At 42.3% G+C, this 27,628-nt stretch overlaps 1 protein-coding gene and 2 pseudogenes across 5 annotated transcripts in view; all 3 read left to right on the top strand.

Annotated features, from left to right (window-relative positions):
- Positions 1-27,628, top strand: part of LOC148336015 (serine/threonine-protein kinase BRSK2-like) — a 119,144-nt gene that overhangs the window by 22,228 nt on the left and 69,288 nt on the right. The window lies entirely within an intron of this gene.
- On the top strand, positions 12,716-15,288 carry LOC148336017 (dixin-A pseudogene; annotated as a pseudogene).
- Positions 17,193-18,657, top strand: LOC148336016 (dixin-A pseudogene; annotated as a pseudogene).

Raw genomic sequence — 27,628 nt, 5'->3', positions numbered from 1 at the left:
GCCTTGCTTGTGCAGGAACACTCACTGAAGACGATCAGAGCTTGCAAATATATCATCATTCTTGGCACAGAAAGAGTGATGGAGAAAGAGTGATGACAAAGATTGCAGCACAGCATCCTTCATGAGGCACACATTAGGCAAGGGATGTTTGAGACCAATTTTTTTCATATCGACTCTTGAGTAGTTACCGATACCAATACCAAGTCCCTTTAGTACTTTTGACACCTAAAATAAAAAAAAAATGAATACAGTAACAGATAATTGTGAAGAAATAATTATATATCCTAGTATGACATTTTCCTATATGTAATTGATGGCAATTTTCTATTATCTTTTTGTATGTGTTCATAAAATACACAATTTGCATGGAGAGCACAACACAATTAATTCTAATAATGAAATAAAATGAAATAAATAATCCAGTGGCCAGGCACCAAAGTCTCAAACAAAATATGTGTTTGTACACGGGCATTTATGCCATTAGTTCCTGATCATAAAATATCCGATGCGTCACGAGTATCGATACCTTGAAATAAGTCCAGATAGCAGCTCATACTTGGTATTAGTCCTTGCCCATCCTTTCATAACACATTTGGAATGGTTGATTTCATCTCAAATGTTATGAAAAAGGTCATACATCATTGAATGGTGAACAATTTTTGCTTGCTGTGGTAAGCTTGCAAAATTAATACATTTCTGGTATTGCATTAGTTAGTTTGCAAGGCAAAGTGGTAATTGAGCAGGGTGTTTTGTTCTGAAATGATGTGCTAAAGATGTACACCTAATATGGCACAGTATTTGTTTTTGGCTTTGCAAAGTTTGCAAATTATTTCTTAAGTAAATAAATTGAGTTAATTGAGTTAAAATATTTAACTGCGTTAAAAATATATATATAAATAATTAATCTTGAGTTAACGCTTTTTTGACAGCCCTAATATATATAGATAATCATCCCCATATTGAATCATATACTGGAGCTTTGTTATATTCAGAACACACACACTCACATGTGCTCACATGCAAACACAAACTCAGCATTGCCAACACTGGGACTACAAAGGCAGGTGGGAGGGATCAAGAGGAGGATGGGGTGCAAGAGAAAGTGGGAGGGGGATGGGCATTCATGTTGGAAAAAGAATAAAAGCTATGGGAGGAGAGGATAGAAGAGTGGGGGAGGGAGGGATTATGAGGTCCAAAACTGAGAGCTTGCAAAAAAAAAAAAAAAAATAGAAGAGCTGCCACAGCAGAAGAAAAAAGCGAGCTAAAGCATGGGGGAAGTCATGGTGCGAGACGGCACGGATGGGATAAACAAAAAAATAAATAAAGAGACAACAGCCTTGTGATGAGCAGTGTGATGCCTTGGTTGCCAAGTGTGAAAGCTAAGTGAGAGAGTGATGTAATCATTTTTAATTGGCTCCAATTTTCATTAGAGCTTGATTGGCACTGTGGTACAGCCAATTATGTGAGACAACGTGATAGTAGCACACCACTTAGGTTTTTCACAGCCTGGAAAGAGGTCTGAGTAGGAGTCCCTGCTAGTAGAAGAGGTATTGCAGAGATGGACAATAACACATTTAACACAAAGCATTTGTTGTTTAGCAACTGTCAATTGCAGTTGAACAGTTCAAAGCTCCAAGTCTTATAAAAAAAATTATATATGTAAAAAAAACGAATGAAAAGTAATATATACATATTTCGCTTTTTTAAATTGATGAGTACATCAGAAAAATTCTTCCGTTGGAAGCCATTATACAGTCTTCCTTTTCTTTTCCAAATCCAGGCGTGGTTGAGTGCTTAAGAATACGGTGAGCCAACGTGGAGATCCCGATTCATACACTTGGCTGTGGTGCTCTTGAGAGCATGGCACAGAAACTCCAGAACTGCTCACCTTCTAAAAATATACTGTCAAATCTAAGCAACACTATTTTAACCCATAATTTCCTAGTTGTATTCAGCATTTTTTATTTCCAGACGCCAGCTCTTCTCTTTGTTGTGGATGTCATCGTTGTCATCACTGTTGTTGTGATGAAAAAACAGCAACATTTGCTTTTAAAATCAAAACTCAGGTCCTGAACCAGGCCTATAAATAGTCCAAGCAAATCTTCCCTTAAGAGATATTATTTATTTCTATATTGTGGAAACAAAGCACGTATACACAGTATCTGAAAAAAAAATGGTGGGCCCTAAGTTTTCATACATGTGGTTATAACATTAATTTCAGATACCCATCTTAGAGTGGTTGGCAAATAGACATATTTATCTTGCTTCATGTTTTTCTTTAAAAAAAATCCTGCAGTGTGGCTATTCTTGAATATGTGAATTTATGTGATCGCGATCCATCTGTCTTCAGACTGTCTCTCTGTGCCAGCTGCCGTCTGCATTCAATTCATCCACAGCTACGGCCAGAAGAGCCAGCTCTTTGTCGCCCATTGTTACTCCTTGATGGGAGGTTGGGCCTAATTGGCTAGAGTCCGTCTGTCACACACTATGGGCCTTTGAACATGTAAGAAGTATGGTGATTATTTTGTGGCTTTTTAGTTTGGGACTCTCCAAAACACTTGAGTGTTGACCTTGATACCCTCAGTGCACTATTGTTTGCCCTGATGGGCTGCATTAGCCGTCCAAAAAGGCAACTACAGTACCATGTGTGATGCCCTCTAAAAACACAGATATACTGTAAGTCACCTCCAGGGTATTCTCACATTTTATATTGCCGAAATGCAGTTATATTTTGCTCCTTATCATTAATTATAAACTAAGGCATGATAATTGATTGGAAATGTTAGAGCCACGGCGTGCGAGTAATTAATAAGCTAAACTGTATCCAATGCCTTAAATTAATATACCGTACATGCGCGGCAATTTATAAAGTATATGGGCTTTATATATGGGAATCGATGAATCCATGACCCACTATGTACAGCATTCATCCTATGTTGGTCTGCCGACAGCTCTTGCCGATTTGGCTGACATGGGGTGAGAGCCACAATACACTCTGAAAATATAGCTGGTCAGTCACAGGGCTGACACATAAGCGACAGATAGCTATCTTTTGTCACTATCTTGCGGATATTCATCCCCAAGCTCAGCCTCTGTGGTCCCAGCATGACAGACGGGGTTAAAGATGAAGGAATTACGAGGGCTGGTATTTTGGGTCGGGATGCGACCTGAACGGGAGTGTGATGGATGGAGCAAAGTTGAATTCAATTAAGATGTGACTGTGGTGTGAGGGATGAGATCGACCGACCCTATCATCTCTTTTCCACAGCACTGTCAGGTTCAATGGATGCTTCAGTCTACCTCAACATCTTACAAACCGACGGGGATCTTTCTGGAACTGGAGTTGTCACTATCCATAGAAGGCCACATGCAAAAAGTAATAACAGACACAACCCGACTGAATCGGGCTATTGAAACGAAATGACATTGGACAAAGCCATAGCTTGTGTTGGAATTTCGTTACCAAGCAAATGTAATTACTGGGGAATAAAGCCTTAATTGACTAAATGTACTCAATGCGTGTTCGTTTTCATAGTTAAGACTCAACAGTGATCCAAATTTGTTCCGATAGTCTCTTACATTCTCTGGAGTTCAGGAAATCGTACAAGTCAGATATCTGGGCTACTTTTCCTGTCCTTGTGCGAACCCAGATCAAAGATGAATGCAGACAGAAAAATGGTGATCCTAAAATGCAGCCCTCACATTTATATAGGGTCCCTCTCACTAGAAACATTTTTTTCAATCATATCTAATGTCGGTTGAAATCATTCTTTCTCCTTGTCCTCCGTCTCATGGGTCCAAGGCTCCCTTCGGGTCCTGTGGCTTATCCCAAGGCCCATGGTGCCCGTCTTTGCAAACTTGTCTGTGGGTGTGTGTGTTTGTGGTCAGATCTCAAATTGTTGTGTCTATTCTAATTACTTGCTAATTTATATGACGGCATACAGAAAGCGCTTTGTTACAGCTCCAGCTGTTGTGAAATGCGTTATATAAATAAAATTAAAATTGTATTGTATTGTATTGCACTGTGTGGGTGCCGCGATTGGGCCTTTGTGATCCACGTTGTGCCAACCTTGTGTCAATTTTGTTTTGTCTTTGGCTCTCATGTGTATGTGTCAGACGTGCTTTACAAGTGTAGAAAAGTGTGAAGTGTTGTCACTTACATATGCAGTTTGTGTGTGGTGCAATTGTGGAGTGTAGTTCATGAACAGTGTACAGAATTCAACACATTTGAACTAAGTAATATATGAATATAATATACAATAATTTGTCATTACTGTGCACGCTACTTATTTCGTTTGAGAAATGTTTTTTGTTTAATAAATGCTTAACGCCTGCAGCAAATATAAACCTGTTAATGATTGACACTCTGTCACGTAAATGCTTAAGCTAATTCCACTAACATAATACAATCCTTTACGAGTCGTCACTTGCAGGAAATGAAGGTGCTGAAGGAGTTGTTGAGTAATGATTTGGTCACCAAAGTGTTGTTGAGTTAGAACATGATGAAAGAGTCCGCCATCGCATGAACACACACAAACACAATATTTGTCTCATTCAACCGTAGTCTAGCTTTCTGCAGTCTACCTTTGACTCCCTCTCAGAGTAAGAGGATATTTGGCTGCGGAGGCGATGCAAATGTGTCTTGCTGTTGGTGCTTACATGGTTTTGACTTGTTTACAGTACAGTACATTTAGATTTATAATCCTGTACTTTAGACAAAGTGGTCTTGCAGCTGTCAGGTGGATGATGAGAGATTTTTGGACACGCAGCTAATTTAGCTGTATTTCGATTTGATGGGTGACGGTATAGTTTGCATGTTCTCCCTGTGTCTGCGTGGGTTTTCTCTGGGTACTCTGATTTCCTCCCACATTCCAAAAACATACATAGTAGGTTGATTGGACACTCTAAATTGCCCCTAGGTATGAATTGGAGTGTGGATGGTTGTTTGTCTATGTGTGCCCTGTGATTGGCTGGCAACCAGTTCAGGGTGTACCCCACCTACTGCCCGAAGACAGCTGGGATAGGCTCCAGCACCCCCCGTGATCCTAGTGAGGAGAAGCTGTACAGATAATGGATGGATGGATGGGTGACAGTATAATGCCTTCTTGTCAACGGTGGGTTTATTTGGAGAGTCAACAGTTCATACCATGTTGCCGCAGCATTCAGGTCTGATGAAGGATCGATTGTACTTGGCTTCTTGTCAACAGTGGCTTTGTTGGTTCTTTAAAACGCTTCTATGAAGTGGTCATTTCACCCGAATGGCCAAACAGTTTATTCTCCTGAGCCTTTCCAGATATGAATCCTTTACTTATCACACCCATCCCTACACTTAATCATTTGCTTCTGCAGCTTTTGATTTTGATGCAACAATGCACAACAGTTTTATCACAGCACATAAGACCTTGACACCAGAATATGCCATTTTCAGTACCAGATTTATTTCCAATTTCAATAATGTCATCTGAGACCAGTGTTGGATTGCCCACATATCTTTGGCTCCAGTGTTGTATTATTATTCACAGATAAAGAAAACATCAAGCCAAAATGACAAATCCTTTGTTTCATTTAATAGCACGTTGCATAAAATGTGGTATTCCAGCTTTCATCATCATCATAATCATAGCTGGCCCGCCGGCAAAGATGCTGTGCTTTAGTCGCAAATATGTCATGAATAAATGATTGCATATTTTTTGTATAGTTTCCCTGGAGCTTCTACTGCTTTTTGATGCATGTTCACCAGATTGAAATCTAGACCCTGACAAGAAGCCAATTCACAGCCAATCTGCTGCCCTGTGTTTGGTTGTTATAATCTTGAATCTCTATAATACACGGCCGCCCAATGTACAATGACGGGTGGCTTTCACTGCTGATAATATTAATTGGAATGCCATTTTTGACAAGAACATATTCTTGAGAAGAAATTTTCGGGGTTGACGTCCCCTTTAAGTCAATTAAAACCAACCAAGGTCACAGCATGCTTTAAAAGTGAACTGGTAAAATTGATGTCATGGAATATTGCTGTAGCGCAGTTTTTCCTTATTAGAAATGTAACATTTATTGTTGATCCTGGGCCAACTTAAGTATGCATATTCATTGAATTGTATTTTTGGTCCTTTATTTTACACGGTTAGTTACAAATTTAAGAAGAGGGGCACAATTTTCCCGTTGGTTGATACTGTCAAAATTACCATTGAATCGTTTAAAATAATATACTGTATATGGTAGTTTTTTGTGCATTTATTTGCAACAGAAACAATAACACACATTTATATGCAGTTCATTATGTATTTTTGTTGTTGGGCATCCAAGAAAACTTTTCTCTTCCTTTTTTTTTTCACCAGTGAGAAGATCTATTTAAGAAGACAAGACAAGAGTGACTGTCAGACCAAGATTGTCTGTACAGAGTATGAACTGCAGTCTTTTGTTTGTTTGTGGATTTGCTTGGGTTTTGCTTTTGTGCACAGAAACGATTGCACTGGGGTCAAGCCCCCTCTCACCTTATCTCCTGTACCTCCTCTCTTCTTCACACCAGCCATTCCAGTGGAAATGGGATGTAGAGCAATGAGAGCTTAACCCCAACCCCCACCATCGCAACCACCACACGCAGATGTTGCATGTCTGCAGCAGCTCTAAAACCCCCTAGACCCTCTTTTTCCTAAAACCTCCCTTTACACTGCGGATGAACCTCATGCCCCAATTTTCCATCTACCCAAACAGGCGTTAGGGAATCCTTTTGTGTCTGTAGGAAAAATGAATTGAATTAACGCATGGAACTGTAAAAAAAGTCCTTTTGCTCATTTTTTTTTTTTTACAAATAAGATGAAGGCACAGAAATAAAAAAGTGTTAAATGCTTTATGAATGAATATACAGCATAAGTCAAAGGGGAAAATTAAAAACTTCATAGCACTGGCAGACAGATATGTCCCAGTTTTTTTTTTTTTTACTTGTCACAAGAGCCCAAGTTTCACTCATCGAAGGTCTAAGAGTTGGTGCTACACGACATGAAATATGCAAGTAAATATGTCGTGTGTGCTTTTGGTGTGTGTGTTTGAGCAGTCAGTCTAGCTGGCCGCAAGCTTCAGTTAGTCCGCGCTGTGCCATCAGTCAGACGGATTTCGAGCGGCCACTCGCAGAGACCTTTGATTGCAGCTCTGTGCCTACAGAGGTTGAGGCTCTGCCCACTGAGACGCACAGCTCAGCCCTTCAGCTCACGCAGCAGCATCACATATTTCACGCTGAGACACAAAGGCAGGTTAGCAGGACAAATTCAAGCCTTTAGACAGCCCAAAATGAAGAAGAGGACAGCTTGATGTGCAGGGGGATTTATCTTTTCATATTTATTGAAGTTGTGCTTGCTTTTTTTACCCCTATTGTAAAGGTAAAACGGCAGTTGTTTGTCTGTATGTGTCCTGCAATTTCCAGTTCAGGGAGTGTCCCGGTTCCTGCCCAAAGTCAGCTGTGATAGACTGCAACACACCTGCCATCCTAGAGAGTAATAGTGTTCCAGAGAACGATTAGATGGCTCTTGAGCACATAGAATGAAGAGTGTATGGATTTCAGCAGTCTAGTGTCGTAAAAAAGTATTCACACCCCTTGCACTTTTTTCACACGACACAAACTTCAAAGTTAGCACAATTTTGAAGGTGCCGCGGGTTTCTCTTTGACCTCCTCCCAAATCAATGGCTTAGCCGGAATTTATGCACCAGTGTAGTTTATTTTGCAAACCTCCCAAAGTGCAGTGAAGATTTACCAGGAAGAAAAATGTAAAAAGTAAAACAGCAAAAAGTCAAAAATAGTATTTTACAAAAATATGTATATATTTACAAAATGTCATGTTTAGTATTTAGTTTCATGTAGCGATGGGCTCTCTGAAACCAAAGCTCCGGCGTTTGCTTCAAACCCGGAAATAAAATTGCCTCGGAACATTGTTCCGACGCTCCGTTCAGTCTGGAGAAAAACATGTGACCTGTGACGTCCGAAGCAATAACTGTTTCGTTTCATTCTCTAAATGAACTCTAGTAAACCCTCTGACTGTCTCCCCAACAGGGTGTGCGCGGTGACCTCTACGCTCACAATAATTATTTCAATTTATATAAATTACAAGGCGGCACGGTGGCCGACTGGTTAGCACGATGGACTCACAGTGAGAGACAGCATCGGACGTGGGTGCGATCCCGGCTCCGGCCATCCTGTGTGGAGTTTGCATGTTCTCCCCGTGCTTGCGTGGGTTTCTTCCGGGTACTCCGGTTTCCTCCCGCAGTCCAAAAACATGCATGGCAGGCCGATTGAACACTCTAAATTGCCCCTAGGTATGAGTGTGAGCGCGGATGGTTGTTCGTCTCTGTGTGCCCTGCAATTGGCTGGCAACCAGTTCAGGGTGTCCCCCGCCTACTGCCCGAAGATAGCTGGGATAGGCTCCAGCATCCGCCGCGACCCTAGTGAGGAGAAGCGGTACAGAAGATGGATGGATGGATATAAATTACAAACAACAGTTATGGTTTTTCGCCACCAGATGGCATTATCACTGAAGCTTTGAAGCTTCAAACCATTTTGAACCGATCGCTTCAAATGGTTCAGCGCTTCATAAAAGCTTCATTTGCCCATCACTAGTTTGATTTTTTTTTTTACCTTGTGTTTGGTGTGTCTCATCATGTTCATTGTCTCCACCTGTGTTCGTCTACCCAAGCCCCAATGTTAACTAATCAGATCCTTCCAGCCCTTTATGTCCTGTCCAGGTGCTCCTCGTTGTCTCGTTAATTTGTTTGTATTTACTTCGCTGTTTACTTTCAGTTCTTGTCGGTGCATTGTACTCTCACTTTTTTCCGTTAAGTCAAGTCCTTGTTTTTTGTTGCTCATAGTTATTTTGTACTCTCATATAAACTTCGCCTCATCAACCTCTCCCCTCAACCTTTCACAAAAACCTCTTATATATTTTCTAAGCCCCTCCCCTTGGGCATCAACTGACACAATTAGTCATTTGTTTACTTTTATTTTAGCGCAGTCATTTTATTCACATTTAGTTCCTACTATAAATTCAAATAATTATGGTTCCAAATTGATCATTAACCAGGAATAAAATAACATGTTCATGTATTGAACAAAATAACTTTCAGTTACCTGACCACTAAAACGAGCGAAAAAAGCGTATTGAAGCAATGGGGACGGTGCCCCTGTTTGCACTTACTTGATAGTGCGTTGTGTCGTGTCCGTCGTCTGCAGCGTCTCATAACAGGTGAGCGCGCGTGTGTGGGGGTCAGTCAATGTATGCTTCAAAACAAATGACGTGGTACTGATGTGGTGCCCGGTGTGTGTATTAAACGGGGTAGAAATGAAGGAATTAGCATGGAAATGTAATGTGTGCGCACAGTGCACACCTGCGGCACCGTGGCTATGTTTCCCAGTCCTTATTGACGGAGCTGCTTCGTCACAGAAGTGTAACGGAAAATTCTACAAAGTTTGCAAAATTCTGGGCAAAAAACAACAACAACAACAGCAGCAAAATAAAAATGGATGTGCATTTGTATTCAGTTTCCCTGCGTCAATAGTTGTAGAGCAGGGGTGGGCAAACTTTTTGATTGGCGGGCAACAATGGGTTCTAAAATTTGACAGAGGGGCCGGACCAGGAGCAGATGGATGGAGTGTTTTGGTAAACTCACCGCATCGAAGAAAAAAAAATACATAAAATTTTAGATGAAAGTGAAGAAAAGCATATATATATATATATATATATATATATATATATATATATTGTTCTGCCTTTCAGGCAAGGTTTATCTTATTTCTTTATGACGACCTTTATTTTGAAAGGCATGCTTTTATTTTGACGGACGTACCGTAAAGCAGGAAGTAGTGATGGCTAAACTATGTGTGGGAGGGGAATATAGATTGCGTAGTTGAGGAGGAAGGAGAGATCGCGTCGAGTGCAGCTGCGATCTAGCTGAAGTTTTTTGCTCCAATAGAGGCAACGCTTGTAAGTAACATGCCATATTGTTGTTTGTATGAATCTGGGCTTAACATTTGGGGGCTTTTGGTTCTGTGCTAGTGAGTTGCTGTTGAATTGGCAGCTAATTTGTTTTGTATTGTTTTCAAATGCATATGATACTGAGCAACGTGCCTGATGGGTTCATTTGTGTTTATTTTTAGTTTCACTCTTGCAACGGTGTCAAGATTTCCAATTAAAGGTGAAAAACAACCAAAGGACGTCTTGCATCATTCAAGAGTTTAGCTCGCTGTCTAGCGTAGACTATGCTCACCCACGTCTTCGCGAGGACAGTACAGTGAAAAAGCGGAATCATTTGGAGTTCTTTAAGTGAACGCACACCATAAAAGAAAATGGAAATACCTGACAACGCATCGTCAGTGCACACAAGAAGCACGAAAAGCTCTCGTTCTTTGGCATCCAGTGCAGCAATTCAAGCACGAGCAGAAGCGGAAGCAGCCAAGGCACGAGCCTCATTCGCTGAAGCGGAAGCAAAACTTAAAGTCGAAAGTGCAGAGCTAGAATTAGGAAAAGCCAAGTTAGAAGCTAAGCTTGGTGCCCTAGCGTTACAGAGGGAGGCTGCTGCAGCCATTGCCCAAGCTGAAGCCTTGGAAGCTGCTGAGGGACTGCAAGCAGGAAAGCCGGACTCTATCACACATGAACACTTGCAAAAGGATGTTGCAAAAAGAACTCAGGAATATGTGCAAACTCAAGTGGAGCTTAAGTCACAGCAAAGTCAGCATCAAGAAGCAGCCATCACGACAGCCCCTGGTCAAGTGTTACCTAATGAGAGTTTTGTCACATGGCAAGCCCCATCGCAAAAATGCTTAAATGCTGCAGCACAATCATTTATCCCTCCTGGAGCTGCCACACCCAACAGCATAGGACAAGAAACAGAACATCTTGCTCATTATTTGGCTCGCCGCGATTTGGTGAGTACAAGTCTCTACCAATTTGATGACATGCCCGAAGGTTATAGGGCATGGCGGTCATCTTTTGACAATGCTACTTTAAACATTGGACTAACTGCAACTGAAATGTTGGATTTATTGGTTAAGTGGCTCGGACCAGAGTCTAAAAAACATGTTCAGAGAATACGTTCAGTACATGCTAGTTATCCCAACATCGCTTTGGAAAAGGCCTGGGCACGGCTCCAGGATTGTTATGCTGCACCTGAAGTGACGGAAAGGTCGCTGTTCAAAAGACTTGATGAGTTCCCTACAATATCTGCAAAAGATTACACAAAGTTAAGAGACCTAGGTGATTTACTAATGGAGCTTCAAGGTGCAAAGGAAGAAGGATATTTGACAGGCTTGTCATACCTGGACACTGCCAGAGGCATTGGGCCCATAATAGAAAAACTCCCTTATGGGTTGCAAGATAAATGGCTCTCAGTTGGCTCAAAGTTTAAGGAAGAAAACAAAGGACTCTTTCCTTCATTTGATTTTTTTACCAGCTTCATCTGTGATGAAGCACGTAGGCGAAACGATCCAAGTTTTGCATTTACACGCACCACTGAGAGAACACACGAACGAAATAATGCATATAAAGTATCTGTTCATAAGAAGGAGATTGAAACAGTTGCAAGCATGCCAGCAAACTCGCATATAAAGTCACTAGCAAAGAAAAGCAATGGACTCGAAAAAAATTGTCCTATTCATAACAAAGCACATCCTTTAAGGAAATGTAGAGCATTCAGAGCAAAAAGCATTGAGGAGAGGAGAACTATTCTTAAAGAAAATGGCTTTTGTTTCAAATGTTGCACCTCTAGCAGCCATTTAGCAAAAGACTGTACAGCCCTTGTTAAGTGCACAGAATGTGACAGCACACGACATGACACTGCGATGCACCTTGGCCCACCTCAAGTCACTACTTCCACCAGGCCCACTCCACCAGCAAACGATGGCGGGGAGGAGGAACAACCTGCCACTGACACCACAGTAACCTCACAATGCACCCAAGTGTGTGGTCCAGGGCAAACAGGCAGATCGTGCTCTAAAATCTGTCTAGTCCGAGTGTATTACCAAGGTCTGCGCGAAAAAGCAGTCAACATGTATGCAATTTTGGACGACGAAAGTAATCGTTCACTGGTCCGTTCAGACTTTTTCGAACTGTTCGACATAAATAGCCAGCATATTCCCTACAAACTGAGAACTTGTGCTGGGCCTGTCGAGACATCAGGCCGCAAAGCTGAAGGTTTTTTTGTGGAATCTCTTGATGGAAAAATTGTGCTCACGCTTCCACCGCTCATTGAGTGCAACGAAATACTAAATGACCGCTCCGAAATCCCCACACCAAACGCTGCTTTAGTCCAACCACACCTAAGAAAAATTGCTCAGTACATCCCGGAGCTTGACCACAAAGCGGAAATTCTCATATTATTGGGAAGAGATATACTAAGGGTCCACAAAGTCCGCCAACAAATTAATGGACCTCACAACGCCCCATTTGCACAGAAATTAGATTTAGGATGGGTTTTGATCGGAGATGTGTGTCTTGGAAATGCACACAAACCCGCTGTGAACTCATATAAGACCAATGTGTTAGAAAATGGTCGTCCTCCTATTTGCACACCCTGCAACAGCTTCATTAGGCTGACAGAGAACGCTAGCCAAGGTGGGGAGCGTAAAAGCAAACCTTACAAATTGTCATCAGATGCTCTTGGACAGAACGTCTTCAATGAAACAAGTTCGGACAACAAAACCGGCCCATCCATTGAGAATACAATCTTCTTGATGGACAAAGAAATGTTCAAGGACGAGTCTAATCACTGGGTTGCACCCCTACCCTTCAAGCCACAACGTCATCTGCTCTCCAACAACCGCGAGTATGCCTTATCTCGCCTCAACTCACTGCAAAAAACATTGAATAGAAAGCCTAAGGTGAAAGATCAGTTTCTTGAATTCATGGACAAAATCTTTCAAAACAAGCATGCAGAGAAAGCCCCGCCCTTGAAGGAAACCATCCGCGATCAGCCCGAGGAGCAGCGGCAATGACAAATCATTACTGTCGGACAAGAAGCATTTCGCAGAGGAGGTGTCTCTCTGTGGGTTGGGCCCCTCGCTTGGGCATGATGTGCCACAGGAAGAGAAGTCCTGGGAGGAGCTGCTGGACGTCCACCAGGAGCAGCTGGAGAAGGAAATGCATGAGGCCAGAAAGATGGTGTTCCGCCTCCAGGCTTTGCTTCTCAACGGCTCCCTCCCAGAGGATGACCCAGGTGGATCTGTGAGCTTCGGAGACAACCGGGCAAACGGCGAGCAGCAGCTGGTTCTCACGCACAGCCGCCTGGACCAAAGCACGGAGGAGGCTCTTGATCTTAAACGGGAACTCCTGAGACACAAACAGGAGGTGCGCCATATTCAGGCCATCAAGGATGCCCTGCAGCAGCGGCTGACAGTGCAGGAGGATGGCGTGCTGCAACTAAAGCAGGAGCTACTGAGGAGCAACATGGCCAAAGATCAGCTGGAAGGGGAAAATGTGGTGCTCAAAGACAAGCTGAGCGAACGCAATAAATTACTTGGCGAGTATGAGCAGCAACTCGGGAGGAAGGACAGGATGCAGCAAAAGCACGACGAGGCTCAGCACAAAGCGCAGGTTGTTAGCCACAATCGGCCATTCAGGATTGAAGGTGGGTACAGCAGCTCTCCTCCTGCATTCCAGCACAGTGCACCCGGTGAGGAGCTGCAGCTGGTGAGGGAGGCCCTGCGTAGTTTAAGAGACAATTTCTCCGGCCACGACCCCCAGCATCACACCAGCAGGGCGTGTCAAGCCTCATGGACCGCCTGCACTCCGACGCCCAGCGACGGCACAACAGAGAGGAATTTAAAGCGCCCGGCCGCAGAGCCAACTCCTCAGACCGAGACTCATGGCCGCTGAGCTAAAAAATGGCACACTCTCACAGCAGCCCGGGGCGAGGTGACGCTGCGAGACTTCAAGGCCGCTGTGGACCGGCAAGGCAGCTTCAGATACCAATTCAAAGCTCTTGACCCGGAGTTTGGCACCGTGAAAATAGGAGATATCGTTCTTCTGAAGGACTGTCGAGTTGCTCGAAACGACTGGCCTCTGGCTAAGGTAACGGCCGGTGCACCAGGAAGAGATGGCAGAGTTCGAGAGGTTCAGCTGAGAGTGTCGGATCAAGGTTCTTTAAAAACCTATAAGAGACCTATTTCTGAAATTGTTCTTCTTTTGCCGGTTGATTGATTGTGTTAATATGTTGTTTGATGACCTGATAAGGTCAGGCGGGGAGTGTTCTGCCTTTCAGGCAAGGTTTATCTTATTTCTTTATGACGACCTTTATTTTGAAAGGCATGCTTTTATTTTGACGGACGTACCGTAAAGCAGGAAGTAGTGATGGCTAAACTATGTGTGGGAGGGGAATATAGATTGCGTAGTTGAGGAGGAAGGAGAGATCGCGTCGAGTGCAGCTGCGATCTAGCTGAAGTTTTTTGCTCCAATAGAGGCAACGCTTGTAAGTAACATGCCATATTGTTGTTTGTATGAATCTGGGCTTAACATTTGGGGGCTTTTGGTTCTGTGCTAGTGAGTTGCTGTTGAATTGGCAGCTAATTTGTTTTGTATTGTTTTCAAATGCATATGATACTGAGCAACGTGCCTGATGGGTTCATTTGTGTTTATTTTTAGTTTCACTCTTGCAACGGTGTCAAGATTTCCAATTAAAGGTGAAAAACAACCAAAGGACGTCTTGCATCATTCAAGAGTTTAGCTCGCTGTCTAGCGTAGACTATGCTCACCCACGTCTTCGCGAGGACAGTACAGTGAAAAAGCGGAATCATTTGGAGTTCTTTAAGTGAACGCACACCATAAAAGAAAATGGAAATACCTGACAACGCATCGTCAGTGCACACAAGAAGCACGAAAAGCTCTCGTTCTTTGGCATCCAGTGCAGCAATTCAAGCACGAGCAGAAGCGGAAGCAGCCAAGGCACGAGCCTCATTCGCTGAAGCGGAAGCAAAACTTAAAGTCGAAAGTGCAGAGCTAGAATTAGGAAAAGCCAAGTTAGAAGCTAAGCTTGGTGCCCTAGCGTTACAGAGGGAGGCTGCTGCAGCCATTGCCCAAGCTGAAGCCTTGGAAGCTGCTGAGGGACTGCAAGCAGGAAAGCCGGACTCTATCACACATGAACACTTGCAAAAGGATGTTGCAAAAAGAACTCAGGAATATGTGCAAACTCAAGTGGAGCTTAAGTCACAGCAAAGTCAGCATCAAGAAGCAGCCATCACGACAGCCCCTGGTCAAGTGTTACCTAATGAGAGTTTTGTCACATGGCAAGCCCCATCGCAAAAATGCTTAAATGCTGCAGCACAATCATTTATCCCTCCTGGAGCTGCCACACCCAACAGCATAGGACAAGAAACAGAACATCTTGCTCATTATTTGGCTCGCCGCGATTTGGTGAGTACAAGTCTCTACCAATTTGATGACATGCCCGAAGGTTATAGGGCATGGCGGTCATCTTTTGACAATGCTACTTTAAACATTGGACTAACTGCAACTGAAATGTTGGATTTATTGGTTAAGTGGCTCGGACCAGAGTCTAAAAAACATGTTCAGAGAATACGTTCAGTACATGCTAGTTATCCCAACATCGCTTTGGAAAAGGCCTGGGCACGGCTCCAGGATTGTTATGCTGCACCTGAAGTGACGGAAAGGTCGCTGTTCAAAAGACTTGATGAGTTCCCTACAATATCTGCAAAAGATTACACAAAGTTAAGAGACCTAGGTGATTTACTAATGGAGCTTCAAGGTGCAAAGGAAGAAGGATATTTGACAGGCTTGTCATACCTGGACACTGCCAGAGGCATTGGGCCCATAATAGAAAAACTCCCTTATGGGTTGCAAGATAAATGGCTCTCAGTTGGCTCAAAGTTTAAGGAAGAAAACAAAGGACTCTTTCCTTCATTTGATTTTTTTACCAGCTTCATCTGTGATGAAGCACGTAGGCGAAACGATCCAAGTTTTGCATTTACACGCACCACTGAGAGAACACACGAACGAAATAATGCATATAAAGTATCTGTTCATAAGAAGGAGATTGAAACAGTTGCAAGCATGCCAGCAAACTCGCATATAAAGTCACTAGCAAAGAAAAGCAATGGACTCGAAAAAAATTGTCCTATTCATAACAAAGCACATCCTTTAAGGAAATGTAGAGCATTCAGAGCAAAAAGCATTGAGGAGAGGAGAACTATTCTTAAAGAAAATGGCTTTTGTTTCAAATGTTGCACCTCTAGCAGCCATTTAGCAAAAGACTGTACAGCCCTTGTTAAGTGCACAGAATGTGACAGCACACGACATGACACTGCGATGCACCTTGGCCCACCTCAAGTCACTACTTCCACCAGGCCCACTCCACCAGCAAACGATGGCGGGGAGGAGGAACAACCTGCCACTGACACCACAGTAACCTCACAATGCACCCAAGTGTGTGGTCCAGGGCAAACAGGCAGATCGTGCTCTAAAATCTGTCTAGTCCGAGTGTATTACCAAGGTCTGCGCGAAAAAGCAGTCAACATGTATGCAATTTTGGACGACGAAAGTAATCGTTCACTGGTCCGTTCAGACTTTTTCGAACTGTTCGACATAAATAGCCAGCATATTCCCTACAAACTGAGAACTTGTGCTGGGCCTGTCGAGACATCAGGCCGCAAAGCTGAAGGTTTTTTTGTGGAATCTCTTGATGGAAAAATTGTGCTCACGCTTCCACCGCTCATTGAGTGCAACGAAATACTAAATGACCGCTCCGAAATCCCCACACCAAACGCTGCTTTAGTCCAACCACACCTAAGAAAAATTGCTCAGTACATCCCGGAGCTTGACCACAAAGCGGAAATTCTCATATTATTGGGAAGAGATATACTAAGGGTCCACAAAGTCCGCCAACAAATTAATGGACCTCACAACGCCCCATTTGCACAGAAATTAGATTTAGGATGGGTTTTGATCGGAGATGTGTGTCTTGGAAATGCACACAAACCCGCTGTGAACTCATATAAGACCAATGTGTTAGAAAATGGTCGTCCTCCTATTTGCACACCCTGCAACAGCTTCATTAGGCTGACAGAGAACGCTAGCCAAGGTGGGGAGCGTAAAAGCAAACCTTACAAATTGTCATCAGATGCTCTTGGACAGAACGTCTTCAATGAAACAAGTTCGGACAACAAAACCGGCCCATCCATTGAGAATACAATCTTCTTGATGGACAAAGAAATGTTCAAGGACGAGTCTAATCACTGGGTTGCACCCCTACCCTTCAAGCCACAACGTCATCTGCTCTCCAACAACCGCGAGTATGCCTTATCTCGCCTCAACTCACTGCAAAAAACATTGAATAGAAAGCCTAAGGTGAAAGATCAGTTTCTTGAATTCATGGACAAAATCTTTCAAAACAAGCATGCAGAGAAAGCCCCGCCCTTGAAGGAAACCATCCGCGATCAGCCCGAGGAGCAGCGGCAATGACAAATCATTACTGTCGGACAAGAAGCATTTCGCAGAGGAGGTGTCTCTCTGTGGGTTGGGCCCCTCGCTTGGGCATGATGTGCCACAGGAAGAGAAGTCCTGGGAGGAGCTGCTGGACGTCCACCAGGAGCAGCTGGAGAAGGAAATGCATGAGGCCAGAAAGATGGTGTTCCGCCTCCAGGCTTTGCTTCTCAACGGCTCCCTCCCAGAGGATGACCCAGGTGGATCTGTGAGCTTCGGAGACAACCGGGCAAACGGCGAGCAGCAGCTGGTTCTCACGCACAGCCGCCTGGACCAAAGCACGGAGGAGGCTCTTGATCTTAAACGGGAACTCCTGAGACACAAACAGGAGGTGCGCCATATTCAGGCCATCAAGGATGCCCTGCAGCAGCGGCTGACAGTGCAGGAGGATGGCGTGCTGCAACTAAAGCAGGAGCTACTGAGGAGCAACATGGCCAAAGATCAGCTGGAAGGGGAAAATGTGGTGCTCAAAGACAAGCTGAGCGAACGCAATAAATTACTTGGCGAGTATGAGCAGCAACTCGGGAGGAAGGACAGGATGCAGCAAAAGCACGACGAGGCTCAGCACAAAGCGCAGGTTGTTAGCCACAATCGGCCATTCAGGATTGAAGGTGGGTACAGCAGCTCTCCTCCTGCATTCCAGCACAGTGCACCCGGTGAGGAGCTGCAGCTGGTGAGGGAGGCCCTGCGTAGTTTAAGAGACAATTTCTCCGGCCACGACCCCCAGCATCACACCAGCAGGGCGTGTCAAGCCTCATGGACCGCCTGCACTCCGACGCCCAGCGACGGCACAACAGAGAGGAATTTAAAGCGCCCGGCCGCAGAGCCAACTCCTCAGACCGAGACTCATGGCCGCTGAGCTAAAAAATGGCACACTCTCACAGCAGCCCGGGGCGAGGTGACGCTGCGAGACTTCAAGGCCGCTGTGGACCGGCAAGGCAGCTTCAGATACCAATTCAAAGCTCTTGACCCGGAGTTTGGCACCGTGAAAATAGGAGATATCGTTCTTCTGAAGGACTGTCGAGTTGCTCGAAACGACTGGCCTCTGGCTAAGGTAACGGCCGGTGCACCAGGAAGAGATGGCAGAGTTCGAGAGGTTCAGCTGAGAGTGTCGGATCAAGGTTCTTTAAAAACCTATAAGAGACCTATTTCTGAAATTGTTCTTCTTTTGCCGGTTGATTGATTGTGTTAATATGTTGTTTGATGACCTGATAAGGTCAGGCGGGGAGTGTTCTGCCTTTCAGGCAAGGTTTATCTTATTTCTTTATGACGACCTTTATTTTGAAAGGCATGCTTTTATTTTGACGGACGTACCGTAAAGCAGGAAGTAGTGATGGCTAAACTATGTGTGGGAGGGGAATATAGATTGCGTAGTTGAGGAGGAAGGAGAGATCGCGTCGAGTGCAGCTGCGATCTAGCTGAAGTTTTTTGCTCCAATAGAGGCAACGCTTGTAAGTAACATGCCATATTGTTGTTTGTATGAATCTGGGGTTAACATTTGGGGGCTTTTGGTTCTGTGCTAGTGAGTTGCTGTTGAATTGGCAGCTAATTTGTTTTGTATTGTTTTCAAATGCATATGATACTGAGCAACGTGCCTGATGGGTTCATTTGTGTTTATTTTTAGTTTCACTCTTGCAACGGTGTCAAGATTTCCAATTAAAGGTGAAAAACAACCAAAGGACGTCTTGCATCATTCAAGAGTTTAGCTCGCTGTCTAGCGTAGACTATGCTCACCCACGTCTTCGCGAGGACAGTACATATATATATATATATATGTAAATTCTTCCTTATCTTCTTTAAGATGCAAGTCGTCACAGGCCGAAAGAGGAGCTGGCCTTTGTTCTGAAACAACGCAGGCTTGGACTGCAATTGCCCCATATCTAACCCTTGGATATTGAAAGACAACAGACAAAACCTCACGCCACTGATTTAAATCGTCTCTTTAGTAAAAAAAAAAAAAACAACTCATGCAATGGTTGATGTAGCCTACTTTAAAATCTTGTTGTTGTTGTTGTTGTTGTTCTTCTTCTTCTTATTATTATTATTATTATGATTAAAGAAGCTGTTGATGCGCCATAATTATTTTTTACCAACAGTGAGGCTCTGGAATGTACAGTTAAGTTCCAAATCAGCCACTTTGAGCCACAGTCTGTCAGGGTTGAGGAAGGTGAGGACCCAAACGCAAGGAAGCAAGGCAGGGGTAACTTAAAGGGCATTTAATTAACAGAAAACTAAGGCAAACAGGGAACTTGGAAAGACTAAACAACGACAGGAAACTAATGATCGGGACAGGAACAGGGGACAGGAACAGGCGACAGGAACAGGCAACAGGGACAAGCGACAGGGACAAGCGACAGTGAAAATGACAATGAACCAACAAGAACTGAAAGCAACCAGGGAACTAAATACACACAAATTGACGAGACAACGAGGAGCACCTGGACAAGACATGGAGGGTTGGAAGGACCAGATTGGTTAACACTAGGGCTTGGGTAAACGAGCACAGGTGGACACAATAGACAAGACAAGACAAGAGACATGAAGAAGGCCAAAACATGAAACCAAATACTAAACCAAAAATAACAAATACAAATCATGACACAGACAACTCCAGTCACAAACACTGAAGCGTGTATTTAGCCCTTGGGCTGTAATTTGTCTCCTGTCATTCCTCTCAATGGAGATTGGGGAGTATTAACATACATAGCCTACACTAGATTATTACTGGAAAGTAGGTTAAGATGAATGTTTGGGAGCTGTACCTAATGCGAGCATTTGTTGCCTTTGAATGGATTGGAATGAAAGAACAAAACATGCCATGGCAACAATACAGTAGTTTGTCCAAACTGTGTGTGTGTGTTGGGGTGGTGATTTGCTTGTGGTATTAATGCCTTTGCTGCTTATCTCTTTGTATGAGCTTTAAAACTGTTCAATAAATACCTCATAACTCGTGGGAGAGTCACATTATTTATGCAGAGTTTTTTATCCGGTTCTAACATGGGCCCTAAATGTCACACAATTTTCTGATTAAATCTGATTGACATTTAGCAGAAATAGGTAAAATAGGGGGGGTAAGACTTTCTTTTTTAGGACTCAATTCCAAATGTAGTGGGGAGGAAGTAATGAGGGATGATGTCATAGACAGCTGCTACAGCATGTTATGTTGTTCTGCTCATCGTAGAAAGTACGCTGTTTGGTTCGCAAAATATTCATGTATACTCAAGTATTCTTTTTCTTGTTCTTCATATATAGTCTTATGAGAAAGTAAACCCATACATTCATGGGATAGAATGAAATTAACATTACTGTGTATTTTTAGCTTTTGCTCCATTTCACCTGGAATTGTGCAAATGGCAAATTCACTGTAGCCTAGGCCTTGTTAGCAATCCCATTGTGAGTAGAATAGAATTTAGCACTTGCAGGTTTTCTAGATTGACTTTTGTCATTTTCAAGACAGTGTTTCTGATGTGTTTGTTCAATTTCATCAGAGTAGCAATTTCAAAATGAGCATTATCAAACGGATTAGTAATAATCTAATCCTGAATGTTATACAGAGAGTGTGATTTATCATATTGTGTGAGCAGCAGGCACAACAGAAGGTGTTCCTCTAAATAACAACAACATGGCTCTGGTTCAGTGTATGTTACTTTTATTTGAGAATTATATTAGCACTATTTAATTCCTCCTTTTTTCTGATATGATCCCATGCTTAGAAAAAAAAACTTTTCTCCGTATCTTTGTCTATTCACCTCAGACAAAATGATCCCAGTGACTCATCAGGGATTTTTTTCTCAGCATTCTTTCTTTGACTTTCTTCTTATGGAAAAATATATTTCTCTGTATAATGGTATCCATAATTTTTTTTATACATAAGTGTTCCGTCATCTGTGTCAAGTATAGCTGGGTTTTAAAATTATTTTATGATGACTTTTGTCCTCAATCTACTGTAAAACCAAATTTTAGGCAATAATTTTTACAATTCTACGCGCTAGTGCAGAGGTGTCAAACGCGGGTCGAATTAGGCCCATAACAGTACGGCCTGACTGAACAAACAACCACACCAAATGGCTGATGTATGTATGATATATATCTATACCTAAATCAAAACACTTTGCCAATACCATCAAATATTTTCATTTGTATTGATCATTTCAATGAAGTGATCAATCTCGAAACCAAATTCCTTTTTAAATTATTATTTACGAATCATGCTCAAACTAGCATAGCAAATTCAACGAGGAACTGGCTTCAATCTCACCATTTAATACACAAACTTAAGTCACGGTTTGATTTATTAAAAAAAATAAAAATAAAAACATGTGCTACATAAATCAAACATAAATGTTTTAAATATGACACATTCTGTTACTGGTAACAAACGCATATGGCAAGGATTAACGTCCTTAAAACGCCATTGATTAAATGCATTGCAGCACACAATGCATTCTGAGAACCGTGGATGTGCAAATGAGGTGGATGTGACATAAAACGTTAAAACTCGTACAGGCAAAGTGAAAGTGTTGGCGCCGTCCATGTTCATGAATGTCACAAAAATAAGTTATTGCAATGCACACGCATTACTTTTGATGGCTGGCATCAATATTTGTGAGCTGGGGTGCTCTTTATTGTGGCAATTGACGCGCTCTTCAATTGGTAACAAGCGAATAGTGTGATTATTGCTGACATGATGGAAAGTGGGGAACGACACTCGCGTTTACATTTGCATTGAGCTTCATTGCTCAGCGAAGGTAAAAGCCCTCGATCGCCGCAAAGAGATTCACAGTGGGCGGGGGTCGCAATCTGGGCCAGCACCGGACATTCGGCTCAACCTTGTAGTGCTCTTTTTTCATTATTTATTTAATTATTTGGCTTAGCTTAGTTTAATTTGGCACACAGCTCTCCAGTATTCAGTGTGGCAAAACTTTCTTCTTTGTGAGTTTTCTTTTTTTTTTCTGTCAAAGAGACTTCCAGGACGTCGTTACGTGGGTGCCACCCAGTATTCAGACTGAGTCATCACAGTTGAATGAAACGTCTGCTGAACAACAAGATGACAAACGTGTGTTGGCAAAACTAAAATGGTAAATGGGAGGATTTGCCAATATTACTTGAAGCCTTGCTTATATTCAATTGAATTCTTGGCACTTCATTTTATTCCTTGAAAACATATTTTGATAGGGACTTCTTCCTGCCATGGATAGTTGAACTTCATTGTATTTATTGATTGTTAGTTCATATTATTCATATTCATACAAATTGTGTATTTTATGAAATAAAAGGCGCACTACACCCTGAACTGGTCGCCAGCCAGTCACAGAGCAGACATAGACACCATCACTGAGTGGGAACTGAACCCACACTGCCCGCACACGACTCAGGCGAGTGTACCACTACACCATCAGTGAATTATCCGGGTCATAGGGCGCTCTTTAAAGTCCCTAATCTTCCCCAAAACAATCAAAGCGCCTTGTAAAGCGACACACCCATTATATGGACTAAGCATCACTTGCGACCATCAACCCTTTTACTCATTGGGCTGTTCGGAGTGCATGTTAGCACACCCTGCTGGACAAAGTCTGAGTCATCTGTGCTTCTAATTGACCGTGACTTATACATTATGTGACTATGGTGTTTGGGTGATGGTGTAGGAGAAAGCTGGACAAAAGGGCAGCTGTCCACAATGTTGTAGTCTGTCTTATCATTTATGTTATTGCAAGCAAGAAACGTCCCAGGTTTAGACAAATAGACTGCAAAAAGCCCAAAGCACAACAGCACATCTCTCAAACAGCCATGCACATCTCTCTAAACAGCCATGTGATTGGCTGAGTCTGAGTGGCTCCCAAGAAGCCATTGCTGTAATTGGCTAAGGCTGAGTGGCTCCCAAGAAGCCATTGCTATAATCTTTTTGTGTTACTTTTATTTCTTTTGATGGCATGAGAGATACATGTTTTGTGTTAATCTTATTTCTTTGTTTCATTGTTTGCTTGTATGCTGAGCTTTTTTTTTGGTTTTGATTTGAAACCGTGACTCTAAGGAGTGTGGTGACCAGTGAAGTCCCTCCCCTGACATTGTCTAGTAGACTATTGCCAAGATACCTTGTATTGGTTAGAGTCATTGTTATTGGCAATGATTCCTAATAGTTTCATGACATCAGTCATTGAAATGGGGTGATACCTCTGGCAACATTCCCTCTTGGGGGAATGAGTCCTGGTGAGCTGAGGCGAGCAGCCGAGCCAGCGCTGAGCTAGCAGCTGAGCTAACGCTAGCAGCTGAGCTAGCAAGACAGTTGAACTAGCGCAAGGCAGTTGAACTAGCGCCTTGTAGTGCGGCGCGCCTAGTATATGCATTAAATACGGAAATAGCACCCTCAACTGGTGTTGCGAGCTGAGCTATCACCTTGTAGTGCGGCGCGCCTAGTCTATGCATTAAATACGGAAATAGCACCCTCAACTGGTGTTGTGCCCTTTGATGCAGCGCGTCTTATGACCGTAAAAATACGGTATTTAAATATATATGTATGTATATTTACAGTTGACCAGGACAGCATGCAAATGGAACTAAGATGCATATTTATTTTACTGGTCCGGCCCAGTTATAGATTTCACTTCGTTACATATTTTTGTTGCCAATTTAAAAACAAATATTTACTTTATTTCTAGCGCAGTTTCCACAGGAATAAAATCATTATTAGGCTTGTCTTTTGCTTGCTGCTCATAAATCGTCTTTCTTCTTTGGTCTTATTATATAATTCCAACAGAGATGGAACTGTTCTGTATACACTAAGTCATATATCTTTTGCTCCTCCCTTTCATGACAACTTGCATCTAATTTGACCTGACATGGTTACGGTTTCGAATTTAAGATTAGCGGTCTTGTCATCATTACATTCGGCACTCTTCCCTTCTTTCTGCTTGTCCTTTTCTATCTATCTTAGCCAATTATCTCACTGTTATAATGGCAGAGCTTCATTCCCCTTTGTGAAACAGCACCACCACTTATATTGTTAATTCTGAGTGATCATAAGAACTTGAGCAAGCATGAATTTTATTGATGATTAATCAGGACTTGTTTATAGCACATTCATTGAACAACAAGAAACTTCACAATAGCGGAAAATCTAACAGGAAAGTAGTAACTGGGGCCAGGAAAGTATGTTGAAGTGATATACTATATCTCGACAGTTGCAATATATGTTTTTTTTATGTCGAGGAGAAGCTCAGTTTGGCTTGGGTTGTTAGCAGGGTTTTAAATTAAGTTTTTTGATCACAGACAATCCGACTGGTGACTAAAGTTACCAGCTAAACAAAATTTCCACTGGCCTTTTTTTTTTAAACTTTAGCACTGCTGTTTTTTATCTACCTTACTTGCGCTGGTTGCACTTTCGACTTTATTGTGAAATACAGGCACTCATGCTGCCAATGGATGTATTAAATGTCATTTTTTAGAATTACGGCAAACTGTGTCCAAACTGCCGCTATTCATTTTAGCAGCTTGCAACACACACTTAAGCAGTGATTCTCAAATAGTGGGTGCGATGGTGCGATACTGAGGAGGGAACTTGGGACCCTGGGGAACAAGCTTTTTTTCCCGCCGTAGTACGCCTGAATGATGCATCGTTTTGGGACCGAAAAAGGCGATCTCAGACAACGTGAGTTTGAGCTCGTCAAAGCTGTTTGTGCCCCTCGTTCACGCAGTACTGGTTTAAAAAAAAGCGTCCCCCTGTCACGCAGTACTGATTTAAAAAAAAAAAGCGTCGCCCCGTCGCTCGTAGTCCCGGAAGTGATTTCTTTACTTAAATGCTCTGCGCCAAGCTATCTTGCGCCGCAGCAGAACGGCCTTTATTTGAACCATATGTATATATGGCAAATAAACGACTCTGTAAACAAGTAGCGTTCTAAACGAGGAGGCGAGCAAGGAGGCGCTAAACGCGCTAAACGCTAAAATGAATTGCTTCGATGTATACTCGACTTTTAACAGAAGTCAGATTTGGACCGCGTTTGGCAGCTATGAACAGAAATGTTGTATTGCAACCATTACGTATCTAAACATCAAATAAGACGGCGGCTACGATAGCAAATTAGCAGACGCTCTCAGGCTGACGTTACCACAACGAACAGGTTCGACGTCAAACGTATTGTAAACATTAAAAAAAAACTTAAGAGTAGACATTAAAACTTTTGCTTAATGTTATTTATATAGAATTTTTGTTTAAAATCCTCCTGGCTCTTTTTGTCTTTTCTATATTATGTACGTATTAATAACTGTTTGGTTTGTTCATGTTAACAAAGTTTAAAAAAACAAAACAAAAACGTATAGTAAATATTTATCATCTCATCAATATTTGCGCAGCAGTAATGAGTTTCAAGATCCTCACAATAATCGTTCTCAAAATTATATATATTTTTTTATCAATTTTGCTTTGTTAAGGGATATTTTATTGACAATCTAGCACCAATATACAAAGAACATGTACATTAGTACAAATGTAAAAAAAATGATGGTGGGGGCGCGAATTGTTTTCTTCTTGGTAGGGGGGGGGTGCGTGACAGGAAATAATTGAGAAGCACAGTATCGCCTGCCTTGTACTACAGTGCTATTACCCTATACCAGAGGTATTCAATTAAAAGTCACAGAGGTCCACAACAAAAATTTCTTCCAATTTAAAAGGTCCGAACCAAAGTCCAACGTCCCGAAATATCTAGCCTATGTTCACATTTTTATATAGTTTCAATATTTAGTCATTTTCAACAGAGCGCACTTATATACTAAAAATTTAGCAATGTTCCCATTAAACACCTTTGCCAGTCAAACAAATATAAGGCGTTTATTTCACATTCAAGAAAATGTGGCTCCAGGAAGGGTGCCACTACCAGAAAAAAGCAGTAAAATATCTCCTGCAGAAATATATCAAGTGCTAAGCATTGAGTAAACATCTTTTACGTTTTTTTTTTTAAATCAAAGAGTTATCAGCCTAAAAAAAGCGGAAAGCCTAATTATCGAAGTAACCAGGTCAACATGTTCAGTACACAATCAATATAAATGGCTGTCCTCATGAAAAACTAATTCAAAATGAGCTTTGACACCACTTTTTCTTTTGAATATTTTTTTAACTCCTCTTAATGAGAAAAATGAGTTTGTGACTGCCCTGCCAGTGACTTAAATCTGGGTTGGAACGGAGTCAGGGCCATTGGGATTTGGTAGATTATTTCACACATCTGGGCTTAGTGTTTTCCTTTAAATAATGTTTGTGCAACCACATGTAAGCACTCCTTCACAACTTCCCCATCACTTGAACGTTTTTTTATGTTTCCCCAAAATCCATGATACTTTTACTGAATATTCGTTTGCATGCTGCTGGGATGTAAACAGAAATGTAAAAATCTCTTATACTGCACTCAAAGTTTGATGTTTTTGCGTGCGCTCACCTCAAACGTCAGCGGATAACTGTTCATAAAAGGGCGATGCTTTGTTTCGTTGTGGCGCTTCGCAATGTTGCGACGGTTTCGGAGCATATGATGCACACTGGTTTTAAATTGGCTGCAGCCAGATCGAAACTAAATTTCTCCGTCCATTCATTTAAAACAAGACTCATCGACCTCACTAACTTTTTAGCAAGGCATACTGTCAGCAGCACTCTCTTCCGGTCTGCTGCGCAATTGGCAGTGGATCGTAAACAAAAGATTTGATTGGCTCAAATCAGTGACGCCTTTTCCGTATTTACTAGAATTGCAGCGCCAACGTTTGCGAATGCGCCCTGAAAAAAATTCATCATAGATTGGCCATGGGTCCGGTCCGAACCATCCGGATCCGGAACGCGGTCCGCCATTTGGTGATGCCTGCCCTATACACTGAGTGGCAAATTTATCATCTCCCACTTCTTTATTTTCAACCAATCAGTCATTATTTGATGAGTCCGCCTGCATTGTTTTGCTTTATTACCTCGCTATTTTCCCCTGACTATACACTATATATAAAAATAAATACCTACACTGGTGAATTTTCTACAAATGTATTTCTATTAATATTTCACGTTTTCACTCTGATTTTCTCACAGGATTATTTTTCTAACCATTTATATCAACTTTATGAATTTGAATTTCTAACTTATTTTTTCTTTCAGTGGAGAGCTTTATTTTTAGAAAACCTCACGCAAACAA

Source organism: Idiotropiscis lumnitzeri, chromosome 5 (assembly GCF_059441095.1).
Source record: "Idiotropiscis lumnitzeri isolate Australia: NSW breed Sydney's pygmy pipehorse chromosome 5, RoL_Ilum_1.0, whole genome shotgun sequence".
In the NCBI taxonomy this organism is placed as follows: Eukaryota; Metazoa; Chordata; class Actinopteri; order Syngnathiformes; family Syngnathidae; genus Idiotropiscis; species Idiotropiscis lumnitzeri.
Note: the sequence above shows the minus strand (reverse complement) of the source record. Positions and strands in the feature narration are given on the sequence as shown.